Source organism: Apis mellifera, linkage group LG9 (genome assembly GCF_003254395.2).
Source record: "Apis mellifera strain DH4 linkage group LG9, Amel_HAv3.1, whole genome shotgun sequence".
NCBI classification, from domain to species: domain Eukaryota; kingdom Metazoa; phylum Arthropoda; class Insecta; order Hymenoptera; family Apidae; genus Apis; species Apis mellifera.
This window is the reverse complement of record NC_037646.1, coordinates 7,270,105-7,285,262: the sequence shown is the minus strand read 5'-3', so window position 1 is coordinate 7,285,262 and position 15,158 is coordinate 7,270,105. Positions and strand designations below refer to the sequence as shown.

The following is a 15,158-nucleotide window of genomic DNA, read 5'->3' as shown; positions in this document are numbered from 1 at the left end:
TCTATTTACCAAACCGTAAGATTTTGGTTGGCAGAGAAAGAGGCGTTTCCACGTCACGTACGCGTGTTGAAGCATAGGCCAGAAACGAGTAGGAACGGCGATCAATCGGGGAATGAAATTTCGAACGATGCGTTTCCGCATCACGTACGCGTCTTAAAGCGTAGGCTCGGATGGGAAATGGCGATCAATCGGCGAATCGACTTTCGTATTCGTTTTCACAGCTATTTTGTACCGTCACGGGGGAAACGAGGAACTGATCAATGTTTATTGCGCCCCGCGATCCCCGGAAAAATTGGTCGGATTTATGCGGAACGTGAGCGCATTGTATTACACTTTGCCGTGCTCGAAATTTTCAACGGCCGCGTGCAATTTTCCCTCTGGCGTTGTTAAAGGAGATCGCGCTTCCCATTCGAAACGTTTTAACATCCAAATATTGAATAACGTCACGGTGTTTACCATTTCGGTGTCGAATGATCGCGCTCTCTCTCTCTCTCTCTCTCTCTTCGAACAAAGAAAATAATGTTTCGATTTTGTGAAAATATTGTCGTTTCGTGTATCGACGTTGTTGCGAAATTGTTGTCGTTTTGTTTTGTTTTCGTTAACAACGTATAATACACGTGTGTTAACATTGCGAGATTGCGAATTTTTTGTTTTATTAATCGTTTGTTTACAAAGCTACGTGTTTTAATATTAATCACGTTACGCGATTAGAAGATCGAGAATTTTATTCTTAATTTTGTCGATATTGGAAATGATAGTACTCTTATACTAATATAAAAACTTGACTAGTTTAAAATTATATTGTAATCAAACTCGTTATTATGCAAGGGGATTTATCATCATTGTGACTTGTATTTTAATCAGAGTCATTTATATGATAATTAAACTACTACGCTAATCTATTCGTGAATATAATTAAAAAAAAAAAAAAATAGTTCCAAGAAGGAAAATCGTTCCACCCTTCGCGTTAAAAAATACACATAATTTAAACGTCGAAGTTTCTTATAAATTTGCAAATATCTTCATCCCGGTTCACCAACAAATTATATTATACTCACTTATATACGCTCAGATAGATTTATCGATTACGATAGGAAAATTTTCTTCCCCTCCAAATCGGAATCGGGATCGAAAGCATAATCTGAATAATCCCGTGAGCTAAACGCTGACGATTCGTGGAACAGGGGCAATCTGTTAAACAGGAAACACGTAGGAGTGTCTGAAATGCAAGGGGGGGAGGGGAGGTCTGTTTCCTGGCATCGGTTTCGGAGTCGAGACATCGATTCGCGTTGAATTAGGTGGCCGGCTGAAAATTCTGGCTATCCGACATGCATTGGACCCTGTTCAATTATCCCTCCCCCTCTTCCCTCTTCTCCTTCCTCCTTGAGAATCCCGGAAATCTAGAAATTCGGGATTAATCGAGATCGCGATCAAATTGCTCGGGGTTTATGAGATTGGATCCTTGCTATCCCTGTAAAAAACTTCGACGAATTAATCGAAATGTTTGCGACTAATTCTGTAAATATTCTTGAATTTTCAAAGATTGTTAAACTCAAATATTTAATTCGTAATTTTTTCACGTTCTTATCAAAATTTTACCCTGTTTTGTTTATCGAGCACGGTCTCGTTGAGTGATAATTTCTCATTGAAAAATTCTTAGAATTCTTAGGATTTCTTTCGATAATCACAGAATCGATAATTACGTTTCTCTTCAAAATTTCTTGTCACATCAATTACAATGTTCATTGGTTAATAACGTATCATAAACTCTTTTCAATTCTTTCATTTTTTAAGATCTTTCTTAATAATTATAGATTACTCATTGATTAAACCCTTTCCGTTTCTATCTTTCTTGAAAGATCCTTAAAAAAAAATCTTACCTCTTCCAAATTCCTTATTATCGCAATTCCAATTAATCAAAGGATAGCCGGAGGATATCGTCGACGTTATTATTCATAATTTATCTCGCAACAATCAAGAAACTTCGCCCAACTGCCAGGACACGATGTTCAGTAGTTGGCGGAGCCACAATGGCGGCAAAGTGGAAAAGGCAAGTGTGTTGTCAGACTTCTCTTAGAGGGAGAAAGGAGTAGTAGGGGAGTTGGTAACTGGCTGGCTTTAGCTTTGAATTCAAAGGGAGAAGGGTGGATGGGAAGCAGACGAGAAATTAACGAACTGGCTGAAGTCAAAACGAATTATCGGACAATTTCTTAAACAACGACTCGAAGATACAAAGATTTTATATCATCATATTTTATACACACGTGTGGCGAACAATGAATTGCAGGGAACGTTTCGTTTTCGAGGTTGAAAAAGAACGGGTCTCTCGAGAATCTCGATGAATTTCATGGGTCACAGCTGCGAAATCGAGACACGATTCTTCTCGGTTGCGCAACTTTTGAAATTGGAATATTCGCGTGGCGCATCGCTCTTTCGACAATCGTGACTCTTGTGCGCGAAAAGTTTTGTCGTTGGATATTGAAATAAATGATGCGATACGATCGTGAAAAATATTTCAATGAGTTCTTACGTATATATGTTTTGTATAATGTGAATGAATATTTTAAATAAATATGGAATTTAATTTAATTTCTTTTAACGGAAGATCGGTTTCGAGATTTTAATTTATATTTCATTGTATTACTATTTGGTCGAATTTAAAATTGTTATACTTGCGTGTTTTACTCGTTTTTTTTATCATACTTTAATTATAATTCTAAACATATCTTTTAATCATATGGAAATAATTTTTCCTTGAAATATATATATACGTATTTCGTAATTGATTAAAAGAAGAAGAAAAGAAACCGAATCTTTAAATTTCTTATAAATGTACGAACATCTGCGATCCATTCACGAGAATGGATTTTTTTTATCCGGTTAGTAAGGAAATTTTTGTATCGAATAATGTTATTTTTCTATTGTGGAACGATGAATGGCAGGCATTGAAACTTACCAGGTTGGAAACGCACGATAAAGTATCTTTTCTTTCGCTATCTTCGTCTCTTCTCGAATTTCCACAGTTATGCTCCCTGTAATAAAGCAACACGGATGATATATATATATTTCAAATATTTCGTCACTGGGAATTTCACACTGAAATTCCATTAATTTTTTTCTCGAAAATTGATATCCGCTACGAATATTTACGCTAGAACGTATATTAAACGCGCGAAATATTTTTTCCACCAATATTTTTTAAAGCAACACCAATGTCGAATCAATCGGTAAATTTATCACGTCAAATAAATTTTTATTACAATATATTTATATTGCTCGAAAAATAATTACAGGAATGCATGGCGGAAACGCGAAAAGGGTTGGTTGCTCGTACAGCCAGCTTAAATAATAAAAGAGGACTTTTATGTGGAGGGGAAAAAAAGGAAGAGAGAAAGAGAGAGAGAGAAAAGATTTTAGTCAAGGAAAAGCACAGACATTTGCATTAATCCTACCACGGGAAAAATTAATTTTTAACTCTCGGCCACTTCTACTGCTTTCCCGGCTTAAAATCCACCCGTTCCATAAGTTCATTTCTTCTTTATACTCTAAGCTTGCTACTGTCGGAGTACTGAGCCTAATTTTATCAAATCAGTTTCATTAGATCCTTCTATCTCGAAGAAAAATCAAATACTTTTTTCCTTTCTTTCGATTTTAGGAGAATAAATAAATAGTCAAACTTTTTTGCGGCTCGAAAATTATTCCAGGATCACAATTTCATCGATCTTCTTAAATTCTTTTCGAAATATTTCGTTGCTCTTCCTTCCAACTATTAGATTGAATACAATTGAAAATCTTGGAAAATTGCTTTCGAGGAAATTATGCCTTGCTCATTTGTACCGCATCGAGAGTATCTTCAACAATTAAAAAAATATTAACACATTCAATTTTATCTTTTCTATTTGAGTCGATATTCGATAAAGATTTTCTTTTTTTCGGCTGAAGAAAATATTCGTTCCCACTGCTAGATATTTTTTCATCGTCACTTTTCCGCATCTCCACGCATCCATTATGCGCGGGTGTAATTGCCTCGTGAAAAAAAATGAGGCTCGGCGTTTCCTCCGCGTCTCCTCGCAAGGAATTAAAAATTTCACCCGACCCGACTCGACGCGACGCGCGCGCCATCCTGTCGTCCGGCAAATTACGCTTTTCGCCACTGCGGACCCGCCAGATGCGTCTCCGCGACTTTTCATCGTGGGATAAAATACGGGCAGGAATTTAGAGTTTTCAAAAGCGTGTCGGACGGTCACGCGATGCTGCATTGCGCTTATTTTCAATGCGGACGATTCTTGCTTCATTCAACTTCGCGTTTAAATTTCTTTGAGTCGAGGAAGAGAGATTTTCGCGTGTAAAATTTATCGATTCGTTTAAATTTTAATTTTTTTTTTTTTTTTTGTTAAGCTATGTACTATTTTCAAGACTATTATTCTTACCAGAGGAAAGTTTAATGAGAAAGAGTATGAACGTAAATTGCAACGTTAAAAATCCATTAGACAATCATGTTAGGTTTTATCCTTAGTAAAGTAGTAATGTATTACGGTTTGTCAGGCAAATAATACGAAACGATATCTTGTCAGTCAGTTGACGTACGAGCATGAGTTATCGCCAGATATAGTGGAACGATGTATACTTTGATAAATAGAAACGCACGATTTTACTTTGTAATTAAATTAAGAAAAATTACATTATTTCTCGTTCTTACTGTAAATTATTATCAATTATTATTAATAGATTAATGAATATTTTTAAGATCAATCTTTATCTTATGAATATTCATACATGAATATCTATATATATACATAGTCTGACCAGAAAATTTTCATATTTTTGGTCAAAGTAAGCTATTACTTACTTCCTTTCATCGACCTAATTACTTACGACTGTAAAACTTCTACATTATAATGGAAGACATAAAAATGAATATAAATGGATTATAATAAAATGTATTTTACACTTTTATTCTTCCTTATGATATAATATCTTTTCCTTTATTACATAATATAAAACTGTCAAAGATATATAAAATGAAAAATATTGGACGAGATACGTTTTAATTTAAAAGGGATTAATTGTTCCACTTAAAGTTTTAATTTCGATTACGAGAAACGATCCCTTTTTTAATTATCCATATCTCAAAATATTTTACGATCCCAAAAGCATTACTTTCGTCCAATTGAATAACAATTTATTCCGTTCCCATTTACTTGTTTTACTTTTTCAATGCTCCATCAATTCGTCTCTCCTTCCTTTCTAAAAAAAAAAAAAAATAATAATTTTAATTCTCGTAAAATAATCTATAAAAAAAAACATTTAACCGTTTTATCGATCAAAAACCACGCATATAATGATTTAATGATTCAATTTCAATGATTTAATACGTGGTGCTCTGTTCGATAAATAATTTACCATAGTAACGGATCGCATAAGTGGTGCGGGTCCGTATGCAGGAAAACGTGTAGAACAGGCACGTTTATGGCGCGACGGAGGACTTTGGAATCGAATTGAACGGGTACGCGTGTGCGCGCACTGTTGGACAAGCGACACAGGGGCGCACGAAACTTCGAAACAAGTAGGGTATTTTGGTGCACGACCAAACAAGTAGATTATATAGAGTGTGTAACCAAACCAGCGTGTTACGACACCTAGTATGTGGTCAAGACAAGTAGATTATACGAGATATTTGATCAGACGTTGGATTTGTACGTAGCCAGGGCGAAGACATTACGCGGCCGGACGAGTGGACGAGTGGGGATCGTGTTTAGTTGGACAAATAGTATCACGACCTTGTGTAGTTAGGCGGGATAGAATGATGTTTCCACGCCTTGACAGCAGAGTGGAACAAAACAGATTGAGAGGGTGTAATACGTTAAGCAAAGCGGAGAGAGTAATTAAAAAGCGTCACGTTAGAAATGTTTCTTAAAATTCTAATCTAAAATCGAAACAAATGTTTATTAATCCGTTCAAAATTCTCAGCATAATTTAATCCTTGTTTTCGATAATTTTCTGATAACAAAATTCTAAATTTGAAATGAGATGAAACTAATACGAAAATCGTATCGAACTAAATACGAAAATCATGTCGAAACTCGTGTTAAACTTTTCCAAAATCGCGTTATACATAAGGGAACAGGGATAAAATAGTTTCAAGTGGTATAAATCGATACATAGGGAAATACTCTTCGCCTAAATAAATTCTTAATTGATTTCAACTTGGTATGAATTAATTATCCGGCATCCATTTACTTATTTTCCGTGCCGTTAACAAACTTTTCGAAGCGATCGCTTGGAAATTGATTTCGAAAAAGGGAGGATCGAAACAAACTAATTCCGATTCGTGACGGTTTCGTTCCGTTGTGGAAAACTTCTATCGATAACTGTTATTCGGAATATGCTAAATATTATTGGCGCTCGACGCGACACGCTCGATAAATATTAAAGTATCCCAGTTTTCGTGTGTCGAAATAAATTTCCATAATGGAAATTTACGGAATGGCGGGGAAGAACGCGAACGATTAATCATATCACGCAGCTGGAAAATGTCGGACAACTTTGATCCCCTTTGAATATGCCTGATTTAACTCGGCCCCCCGATACGTGTCGATACGATTTCATCCACGCGTTCATCTGTCGGCGCAATTTACAGCGAGAAATGCGGTGAAAAGGATAAAAATGTGAAGGATGAAAGATCCGGCTGGTTAAAAATGGCTGCGGATATTTTTAATTTATGAATATCGAGGATGAAGTTAAAAATTTCAGGTCGAAATGTTTACGTGGACGGTGATAGACATATTCTAAATTTCATTTTTGTACTATTTATTTTTATTCGCAATTATATATATTATATTAAGTATTTTATATTTCTTATGACAGAATTTTAGAATATCTCTACATATAATTTTCATTTTCAATCTTTGATTCAATCTTTAAAGTGATAAATCGCGATGGCAAATGTATAAACGCGATAATTTCTGGAAATTTATATTTTTAAATATAACAAAATTTTTCGAGATTTTTTCAAATATATCATAGAACATAATTTTATTATTCTAATTTTTAATTACAAATTAAAAATTAGAAAAATAGATAATATTTTTAACGTAATTATATAATATAATCGTTGCACTTTTCGCGTTTTTAATTATTCAAAGTGAAGAGAATGCAGAGTTCTTTCTTTAAAAGTGGGTCACGTCTCAAGAAACGTTCGAAAAAGATATTCTGCACAAATGATGTAAACTCTATACACTCTTAAAACTTTACAAATCCACGAAATTAAAACTCATTTCATAAAATATGTAATATTTCCTTTTTCTCTTTTCTTTCTCAAAATTGCATTGTTAAATACAATCAAAGAATTATCAGTCTCGCGAATTACACTCGAACATTTCCATATTTAATCGTTTTTCTTCCATTCTTGACGCGCTATATGCGTGTTTTCAAACCCGTTTTGGAATCGTTTGTCAAACACAACGTTTGTCGTCGCACTCCAATGTGGAAATTGCGGCAGATATCGCGAATAATGAAATTAACGGTGGGAGTGGAACGGGTTTGATAAACATAACGAAACAAAAGCACGCGTTAAAAGTTGCGTAATAAATGTTGAAACTTATGCAATTATCGAGTTAAGAAAGTTTATAAGTTTTGGGAGGGGAGGTCAGGTTGCCAAGATCTATTTTGTAATTAAACTTAGAAGATACGAGGGATGGCAAAGTTTCTATACCGTTGTATGAAACGGGAAAGAAAATCTTAACACCTTAACCCAATTCCCTTGGGGAGAGGTGGGACGGGTAATTAGAATTTTTCCTTCTTTCTGGTTTTCGAGTGCAATCCTTTAAACGAGAATATTACTCGCAAGATTATTTCGCAAGAACTTCAGAACCTGTTTCTGTTAATAATTAGAAAATTGCGATAGATTTGCGAGAAAGTTTGGATCGCGTTTCGTTTGGATTTTATTTTTTAAAAATCTTTAAGCAAGAAACAGAACTATTACAACTTTTGTTAATAATTAGAAAATTGTGGAAGATGTTTTATCTGAGTTTGGATTTTATTAAAAAAAAAAAATTCTTTTTTCTCTCAAAAGGTAACCGGAGTTTTTAATTATCGAGTTGCTTTGGAGTAAATTTTAATTGTGTAACATTTATATATACATATATTTTTTTCCCCTTCGTAAAGTTTAATTATAAAACGTAGTTTTTTCTTTAATCTTTCCTTTAGATTTCCTTAGAGTTTTAGCTCCACTGACACGTACAAAGAACCATTCCTTAATTACAAGTATCTACAAAAAATATTTTTATCCTAAGAGTTCTTCACCGCCACAATTTTCACTTTGAGTTCTAACTTTAATTTCGAATTTCTTCTCGATTATTAAAAAAGTTGGGTAACAATGTTATTTCTTAATGATTAAATTTTTTTTTTAAAAGAATGACACGTTTTTATCTTACAAATTTATTCTTTTTACTTTTTCCACGTAATTTTTCTTTTTTCTTTCCTTTTTTCTCTCTCTTTCCCTCTTTTCTTCTCTCTCTTTCTCTCTCACAATTCTAAGATTCGATGGACAAAGAAAAGCATCCATTCTAGGGATAAAAGCCGATTCCCATATACCGACAGTTAAACGCCGATACTTAAAGCAATCTGGCTGGAATATCCGAGTCGTGAAGACGAAATCGTTGAAGACGTGCATAATGGACCAATAAGGAAAGGCGGAAGATATAGGCTGTGGTGATCGTTAGCCTGGTTTCTTGCCGTTATTTCTTAACTAGAAGGAAGACATTTTCATAGGAATTCGATAATATTTTTTTCAGTCACGATAGTATTTCATGCTCGACTTTACATTTATTTTAATTTTGACGGTATAATTATTTAAATTATTCAATTCTTCCCCAATTCTTTAACGATTATCTATCGATAATCAATTTATTTTCATTGCTTTTTTAAATTACTTTCTTTGTTACGAAATATTCCAAACGGAAGTCGCATCAAAGACAGACGCGTGATGCAATAATTACTCCTTTGTTTCATCGGAAATTTTTTATCGAAATATATTCGCCTTAAAATTCGTAATTTTTACCTGTAATCAAAAAATTTACACAATACTCGTTATATCGTGAAAAGAAAAAAAAAAGTAAAATATATATTGGTTAAATTAATTAAAACAGACCCTTATTTTATTTGTTCAATCCATAAAAATTTAAACTATTAATTCACGTGTTTCTATAATCGAAAAAAATGTAAAAAATATTCATAAAAAAGAATAAAATTCAAAATATTATATAAAAAATATATATAAATTGATTGTGAAATAATTTGACCACAAAACAACAAGAAAAAATATATTTAATAAAGAAAAATAGGAATAAACCACGATATATATGTGTATTGTGTCGATGTCTTTGCTGTACTGAGCTCGCAGTGTCGTGTCGCGCGTCGATTTAAGAAGGGGAACTAAACAAAACAGAATCGAAACACCGTTCTCGACCTCATTTACATATAAATATACGAGATATATTTATATATATAAAGTCATACATTTATATATATAAACTCTATATGATTTATTATTATTACCAGATGATTTTATACGATAGTTTGGTAATCAGTTAATTCCTTCAGTTCGACTTTGTCAAAAATTGATAAATGTACTCGACACGTGCGAATTTTCGTTCCTCGTTCTCTCTTTCTCTCTCTCTCTGATTTCTCTCTTCTCTCTTCTTCTCTCTCCTCATCTCTCCCTCTTCCTCTTTCTCTCTCCCTCTCTCTCTCTCTCTTCCTCTCTCTCTCTCTCTCTCTGTCTTTTCTCTTCTCTCTCTCTCTCTCTCTCTCTCTCTCTCTCTCTCTTTCTTTCTCTCTCTCTTCTTTCTTCTCTCTCTCTCTCTCTCTCTCTCTCTCTCTCTCTCTCTCGATTCTCGATTGAAAAATTCTTCTTCTTTGAGATATTGTTAAGAAGTTGCTGAAAAAAAATTTCAAGACGTAGCAGAAATTTTCTCGATTCGTGATTTTTTTTTTTCCGTATTCGAATATATAATTTGGAAAATGAAAATTTCTTGAAAATTCGCGAGCGTGATATTTATTTCGATGATTACGAGTTAAATAAGGGGAATGATAATGAAGGGGACGTCCAATAAACGTTAACGTCCAATTTCTGCGTTCGCTACTGCAGAACGAGGAAAATTTGAATTTAAAGGGGCGCCCCGCCTCGGCCGCGGAAGCGCCCAGCCCTGTGTCGCCGATCGTTCCGTCGGCGATTTCGTGGAATTTCCACCGTGAAATTGCACGATATTCGATACTTGAAAACTGCGCTATTTTGTTCTTCTGCATTTAAATTACAGCGGAATTCCATTTATTACGAATTTATATGAGGTTAATTGAATTTCAAGAAGTTGGACGCCTGTGGCCGAGCAACCTTACACCGATCGTAACGGTACCGTTGATGATTTTGTGAAATTTCCAGCGTGAAAATTGCGCGGTGTTTGATATGAAAGCTACGTTATTTCGTTTTTCGCGTTTAAATTAAATAACGCGACGGAACGATTATTTATACGAACTTCATTTTGTTTATACCTCATTTCATTTTATTTGTACGAATTTATAATTGAATTTTGAAGAAAATCGTCGATTCAAGACCGGGTCGTTCATCATCATCAGACGCTTAAATTATTCATTTTCGAACCTTCGTTTCCAATGATTAAAACGAAATTGAACGAATCTTGAAATATCCGTTTATAATGTTTCTTTTCCTTTTTTATTGTCCTCTTCGTTATATTTTATCATTCTTCAATCCATTCGTTAACACGGATCTAGTACAACATCATGAAATTAATCGAGCAAAAGACTACAAATGTTTAAATCGACAGGGCGGTGATTTAAGAGATTTTGAGGGGGATAAAGAAGTGGCATCAATCGTTGTCACAGTTGACACCAATCGATACCGCTTATCGTATCATAATTTATTTCACCATATCTCGTATACTATATATTCCGTAACAGTTCCCTAACTTTCGGAATGATACTTTCCCTTTAAAAATAATTCTTTCTTAAAATATCCTATCCCTTTTTTTTTTCAAAAATAAATATTGAAATTTTTTATTTTTAAAAAAACTCTAATTTATTTTTTCCGCGAAAAAATATGTCTCGGGAAGAGAAAAAAGAATTTCGATTTCATTAAACAAATTTCACTGTCTGTTTCAACGAGATGGAAAAAGTGACAATAAAAAAAAAAAAAGAGAAAAAGGAAGAAAAAAGAGAGGGAACAGGAGAGATAAAAATTGAATGTCAATTTGAATTCATTCGAATTCGTTTAAATGGGCGAAAAAAAGAAGTATCGAAGCAGAATCAAGTGGAACAGATATATGTGTACACATATATTGTGCACGTTAATGCGTCTCGTTGAAAATATTCGTAGACGCGTTTTTCTTCTTTTGTTGCGGCGCGTTTCAACCCCCCCTCCCCCTCCCCGTTAAAGTACTAAAAGGATATGAAAAGAGTTTTTATTGCGAGCGAGTTGAAATTATGCCGCGGAAATAAATAAGAAATGGAATGTCGTCCTTTGTGCCGATTAACGAGGTTGAATTCCTCCCAGTATTCTGGACAATTGCAAGAATATATATATTTTTTTTTTCCACCAGATAATAATAAATTAAAAGTGAAAAACGATGTGCAAAAGGAAATCATAAATTCGATCGGATTCGAGTGTGAATTGATCTCGGATGGGATTCGAAAAAATTATTCGATGGATGAAGAAAATTGAAATTTTTAATAGGAAATATTGTTAATCCTTCTCTTCCTCTCTTTTTAGATTTATGAAGACGATAAATGATATATTTTGATATTTATCTAATAACTTTCTTTAAAAAAATTTCAAATTGTTACGTGCAGTTTTTAAATATTTTGATTATTAAATAGAAAAATTCTTGCCAACTTGAATGTTTTCAATTTTCGAGTGCTTTCTCAAAATAAATTAAAACTTAGATTCTAAATAACTCAAAAAATTTCTAAGGAAAAAAAAAACTCATCAATTCTCGCTCGTTTTTCTCAAAAAATTCGATAACTCCTCGTTTCTTAAAGGAAAAATTTAGAGACGTTGAATCATGGAACGGGCCCACTTCTTCATCCCGATATATAACATTTCGGCCAGGCAACACTCGTAATATCTGACCGAAACGAGAATTCACGTCCCACGTTTTTAAAAAGAACTCTTTCCCCCCGGACTTACACACCGTCACCTACCCTTAGAGAATGAAATAGAGAAAGGGAGAGAGAGGAAAAGCCGATTGTAAGAACGGCGGCCAGTTGGCCGGCCCATAGTTGGACGGGATCCGTAAAAGGAACCGCATTCATCAAGATTCTTTTCTCCGCTCGGTTGTGTGGGAATGGGTTGAACAAAAGCTTGGAAAATATTAATTTAATGCCAGGATGGAAATTACGCGTTGTTGTAAATCAACTTGCTCCTTTGTAAAGTATATCTGGTGGATGCGAGCTTTTCCTCTTTTCTTATCGGCAAATCGTCCGTCAATGGAGTTTTCTCGTGGAATTTTCTCGCATATGTGATGAACAAATCGCCACGAACACCGTCGAACTTTGATAAATCGAATTCTGAAGGGAAAAGATAAATATTCGAGATTTAGAAGTTTCGTCGGATGCAAGTTTTCGAGCGAGGGAAATTTGGATATGAAAATTCGACATATGGAAAAAAGAAGATTAGTTGAAATTATTTTAATTAAAAATAATTTTCTAGTGACAATAATAGGTCTTATTAATTTAGGATAGTGCAAAGGATTTCTGTAAAGTTATTTTTCAGTTTTTCAAAATTTTTAATATTTCAAAATATAAAAATAATAATTTTCTTTATCTAAAATTATTTTTAATAAGAAAAATTACATGCAAACGATTTATGATCTAAAAATTTTTCTTGATTAATTTTCTTTTAATTTGCGACGAGTTCAAGAAGAATTGCTGTTCAAATTTAAACAATAATTCTTTATTAGAATAATAAATAACATATTTATGGAACTAATTTGTAAATAATTAATTATTACAATTTCTATATGTTCATATAAACGTATATTCACATAGAAAAAGTAAGGAAAATTCGATCGAGTTTTATTTTTTAACGCGCAACGACAATAGCGACAACAATAACAATTTATCGTTTACGTTTTAATTCGAGGAAAATAATAAATACGTTGAATTAAAATTCCAACTCTCGATTCTCCGGAGAAGAGCGGTAAAAAACGCGTGAATGAAATGAAAGACCCCGCCCCCCCGTGGGCGTAAAACGGAACGAAAATTACGTTCACGCTGTACAATCTAGAAGAACAAGCGTTAAACAGATAATATAATAAACTCGGGCAAGTATGACCGAGAGAAGAAAGTTGGCGGGGAGAAAAATGTTAAACTGCCGGCGGGAGGGGAGGAAGGAGGGGGATAAGCTCGAGTGGTTTAGTTTTCGAGAACAAGAGTTTCGCTCTGAAGTTGTAATGAAAAAAATCAAGAGGGCCGCTCTTCAACTCCCGTGAAACTTGGAAATTTTGATAACCTGTAAAAATTACGCGTTTATTTCTTTTTCTTCTTTTTTTTTCTTTCTATGGGAGTTAATATAATCGAACGTGAAAATTCTTCTCTCCGATCAGAAGATGAATTTTAATTGCGATTTATTGTATTTTTTTTTTCAACGATTCTTTCGCGAAACACGAGTGTTTTTTCCTTCTCGAATGAAAAACGGTGGAAGGAAAAGGGTAAGCGTTGAATGAGAGAAATTAAAAATAAATTTGATTTTATATTTTCATATCGAATAGGATATAGAAATATTACATATATCTTAAGTGTTATCAAGTTGGAAAATTCAAGTATTGAAAGTGATGAAATTTTTCATTTGAATAATTTGTAGGTGAAATTTAATTTTTCGTGGAAAAATTGATTCCGATTATTTTATTTGTAGAGTTTATATATATTTAAAATTTGTAAAATGAATATATTACAATAATATATAAAATGAAATATTTCTTTACAATTTTCGAATCGAAATTTTTATCTCTATGAACGTTAATTTTTCCATGAAAAAACATTACACGATGAATCAAGATTTTGGAAAAAATGTATCTACTTTCTGTTCGAATCTTTCGATTATTTTACGAACGATAATACAAAATTTGAAAACGATGAAGTTCAAATATTTTTCTATCGCGTGAATAAGAATCGACGAAAGTTATACAAAGAGACAACGGATAAAACGGATTTTATAAATAAGACTCGTTAAATTGCTAAAAGATTGGCGCCCTGTATTAAAAATTGGAAAGATTTTTTTGTTTCGCAAGCGTATCGATTCCCCATCGAAAGTACAGTCCGTTTCACGTGCCTTCCAGATTCGGAGATCTCGTTATCGGCAGGTTAGTCCAGCCAAATACGAACTTGGCCAAATTCAAATCGAATTTCCTTCTCGTTTCATGAGTTTCGCCGATTCCGACCGATTTCCTAACCGAATCCAATTGTCCGCGTATTTTCCGTCTAATCCTTGATACGCTTATTTGTTGCTCCGGCTAACCTTTCTTATTTTTTCCAGTAATTGATTTACTCTATCGATCGATAGACAATTCGTTCACTCGAATAATTTCTACTTTTATTTATACTCAATACGAAAATAATGAATTAATAAAAAGAATTTTTTCACTCTTTTCATTAACTTGAAAATTTTGAATAAAGTTACTGTAAGTAACTATATTATTATATTTATATAGTAGATCTTTTAATATAATCTAAACCATTTGACACTATACATTATTATAATTATTTCTGATTATTATTATGTTTCGAAATAATAATTTATCGAAGTAACTTTGATTTATTAAAAAACGGAATAGAAGAATAATTGTGTATATAAGAGATTCAAGCAAAAAATAATGCGAATTTCAACAAATTTTCCGAATAACACATAGAAAATTAAACTCACTTAATTAGATATTAAAACACGAGACACGAAAACAAAAATCTTCGTTATCAGATTTTTAAAATCAACCGCGCGAACCGCAAAACCACTCGCATTCACTCTGCCGACCAATTTCGACTCCCCTCCCTCCCCAACCTCTCCCCATTCTTAAAAATTCATGATCGTTTACCAAAGCGTTTACACGTTGTGCCGAGGACGAAAACAAATTCGTGTTTCGAGGAAAGCC

General features: G+C 33.5%; 1 protein-coding gene across 4 annotated transcripts in view; it reads right to left on the bottom strand.

The window, feature by feature from the left end:
* NLG-5 (neuroligin 5) overlaps positions 1-15,158 on the bottom strand; it is a 223,498-nt gene that overhangs the window by 106,910 nt on the left and 101,430 nt on the right. For 3 of the 4 annotated variants that reach the window (XM_016913850.2, XM_006561564.3, XM_006561565.3), the window contains one exon: positions 2,957-3,032. The exons of the other annotated variant lie outside the window; for it this stretch is intronic. The gene's annotated coding sequence lies outside the window, so the exon portion shown is untranslated. The remainder of the gene's footprint in view (positions 1-2,956; positions 3,033-15,158) is intronic. 4 annotated transcript variants of the gene reach the window in all.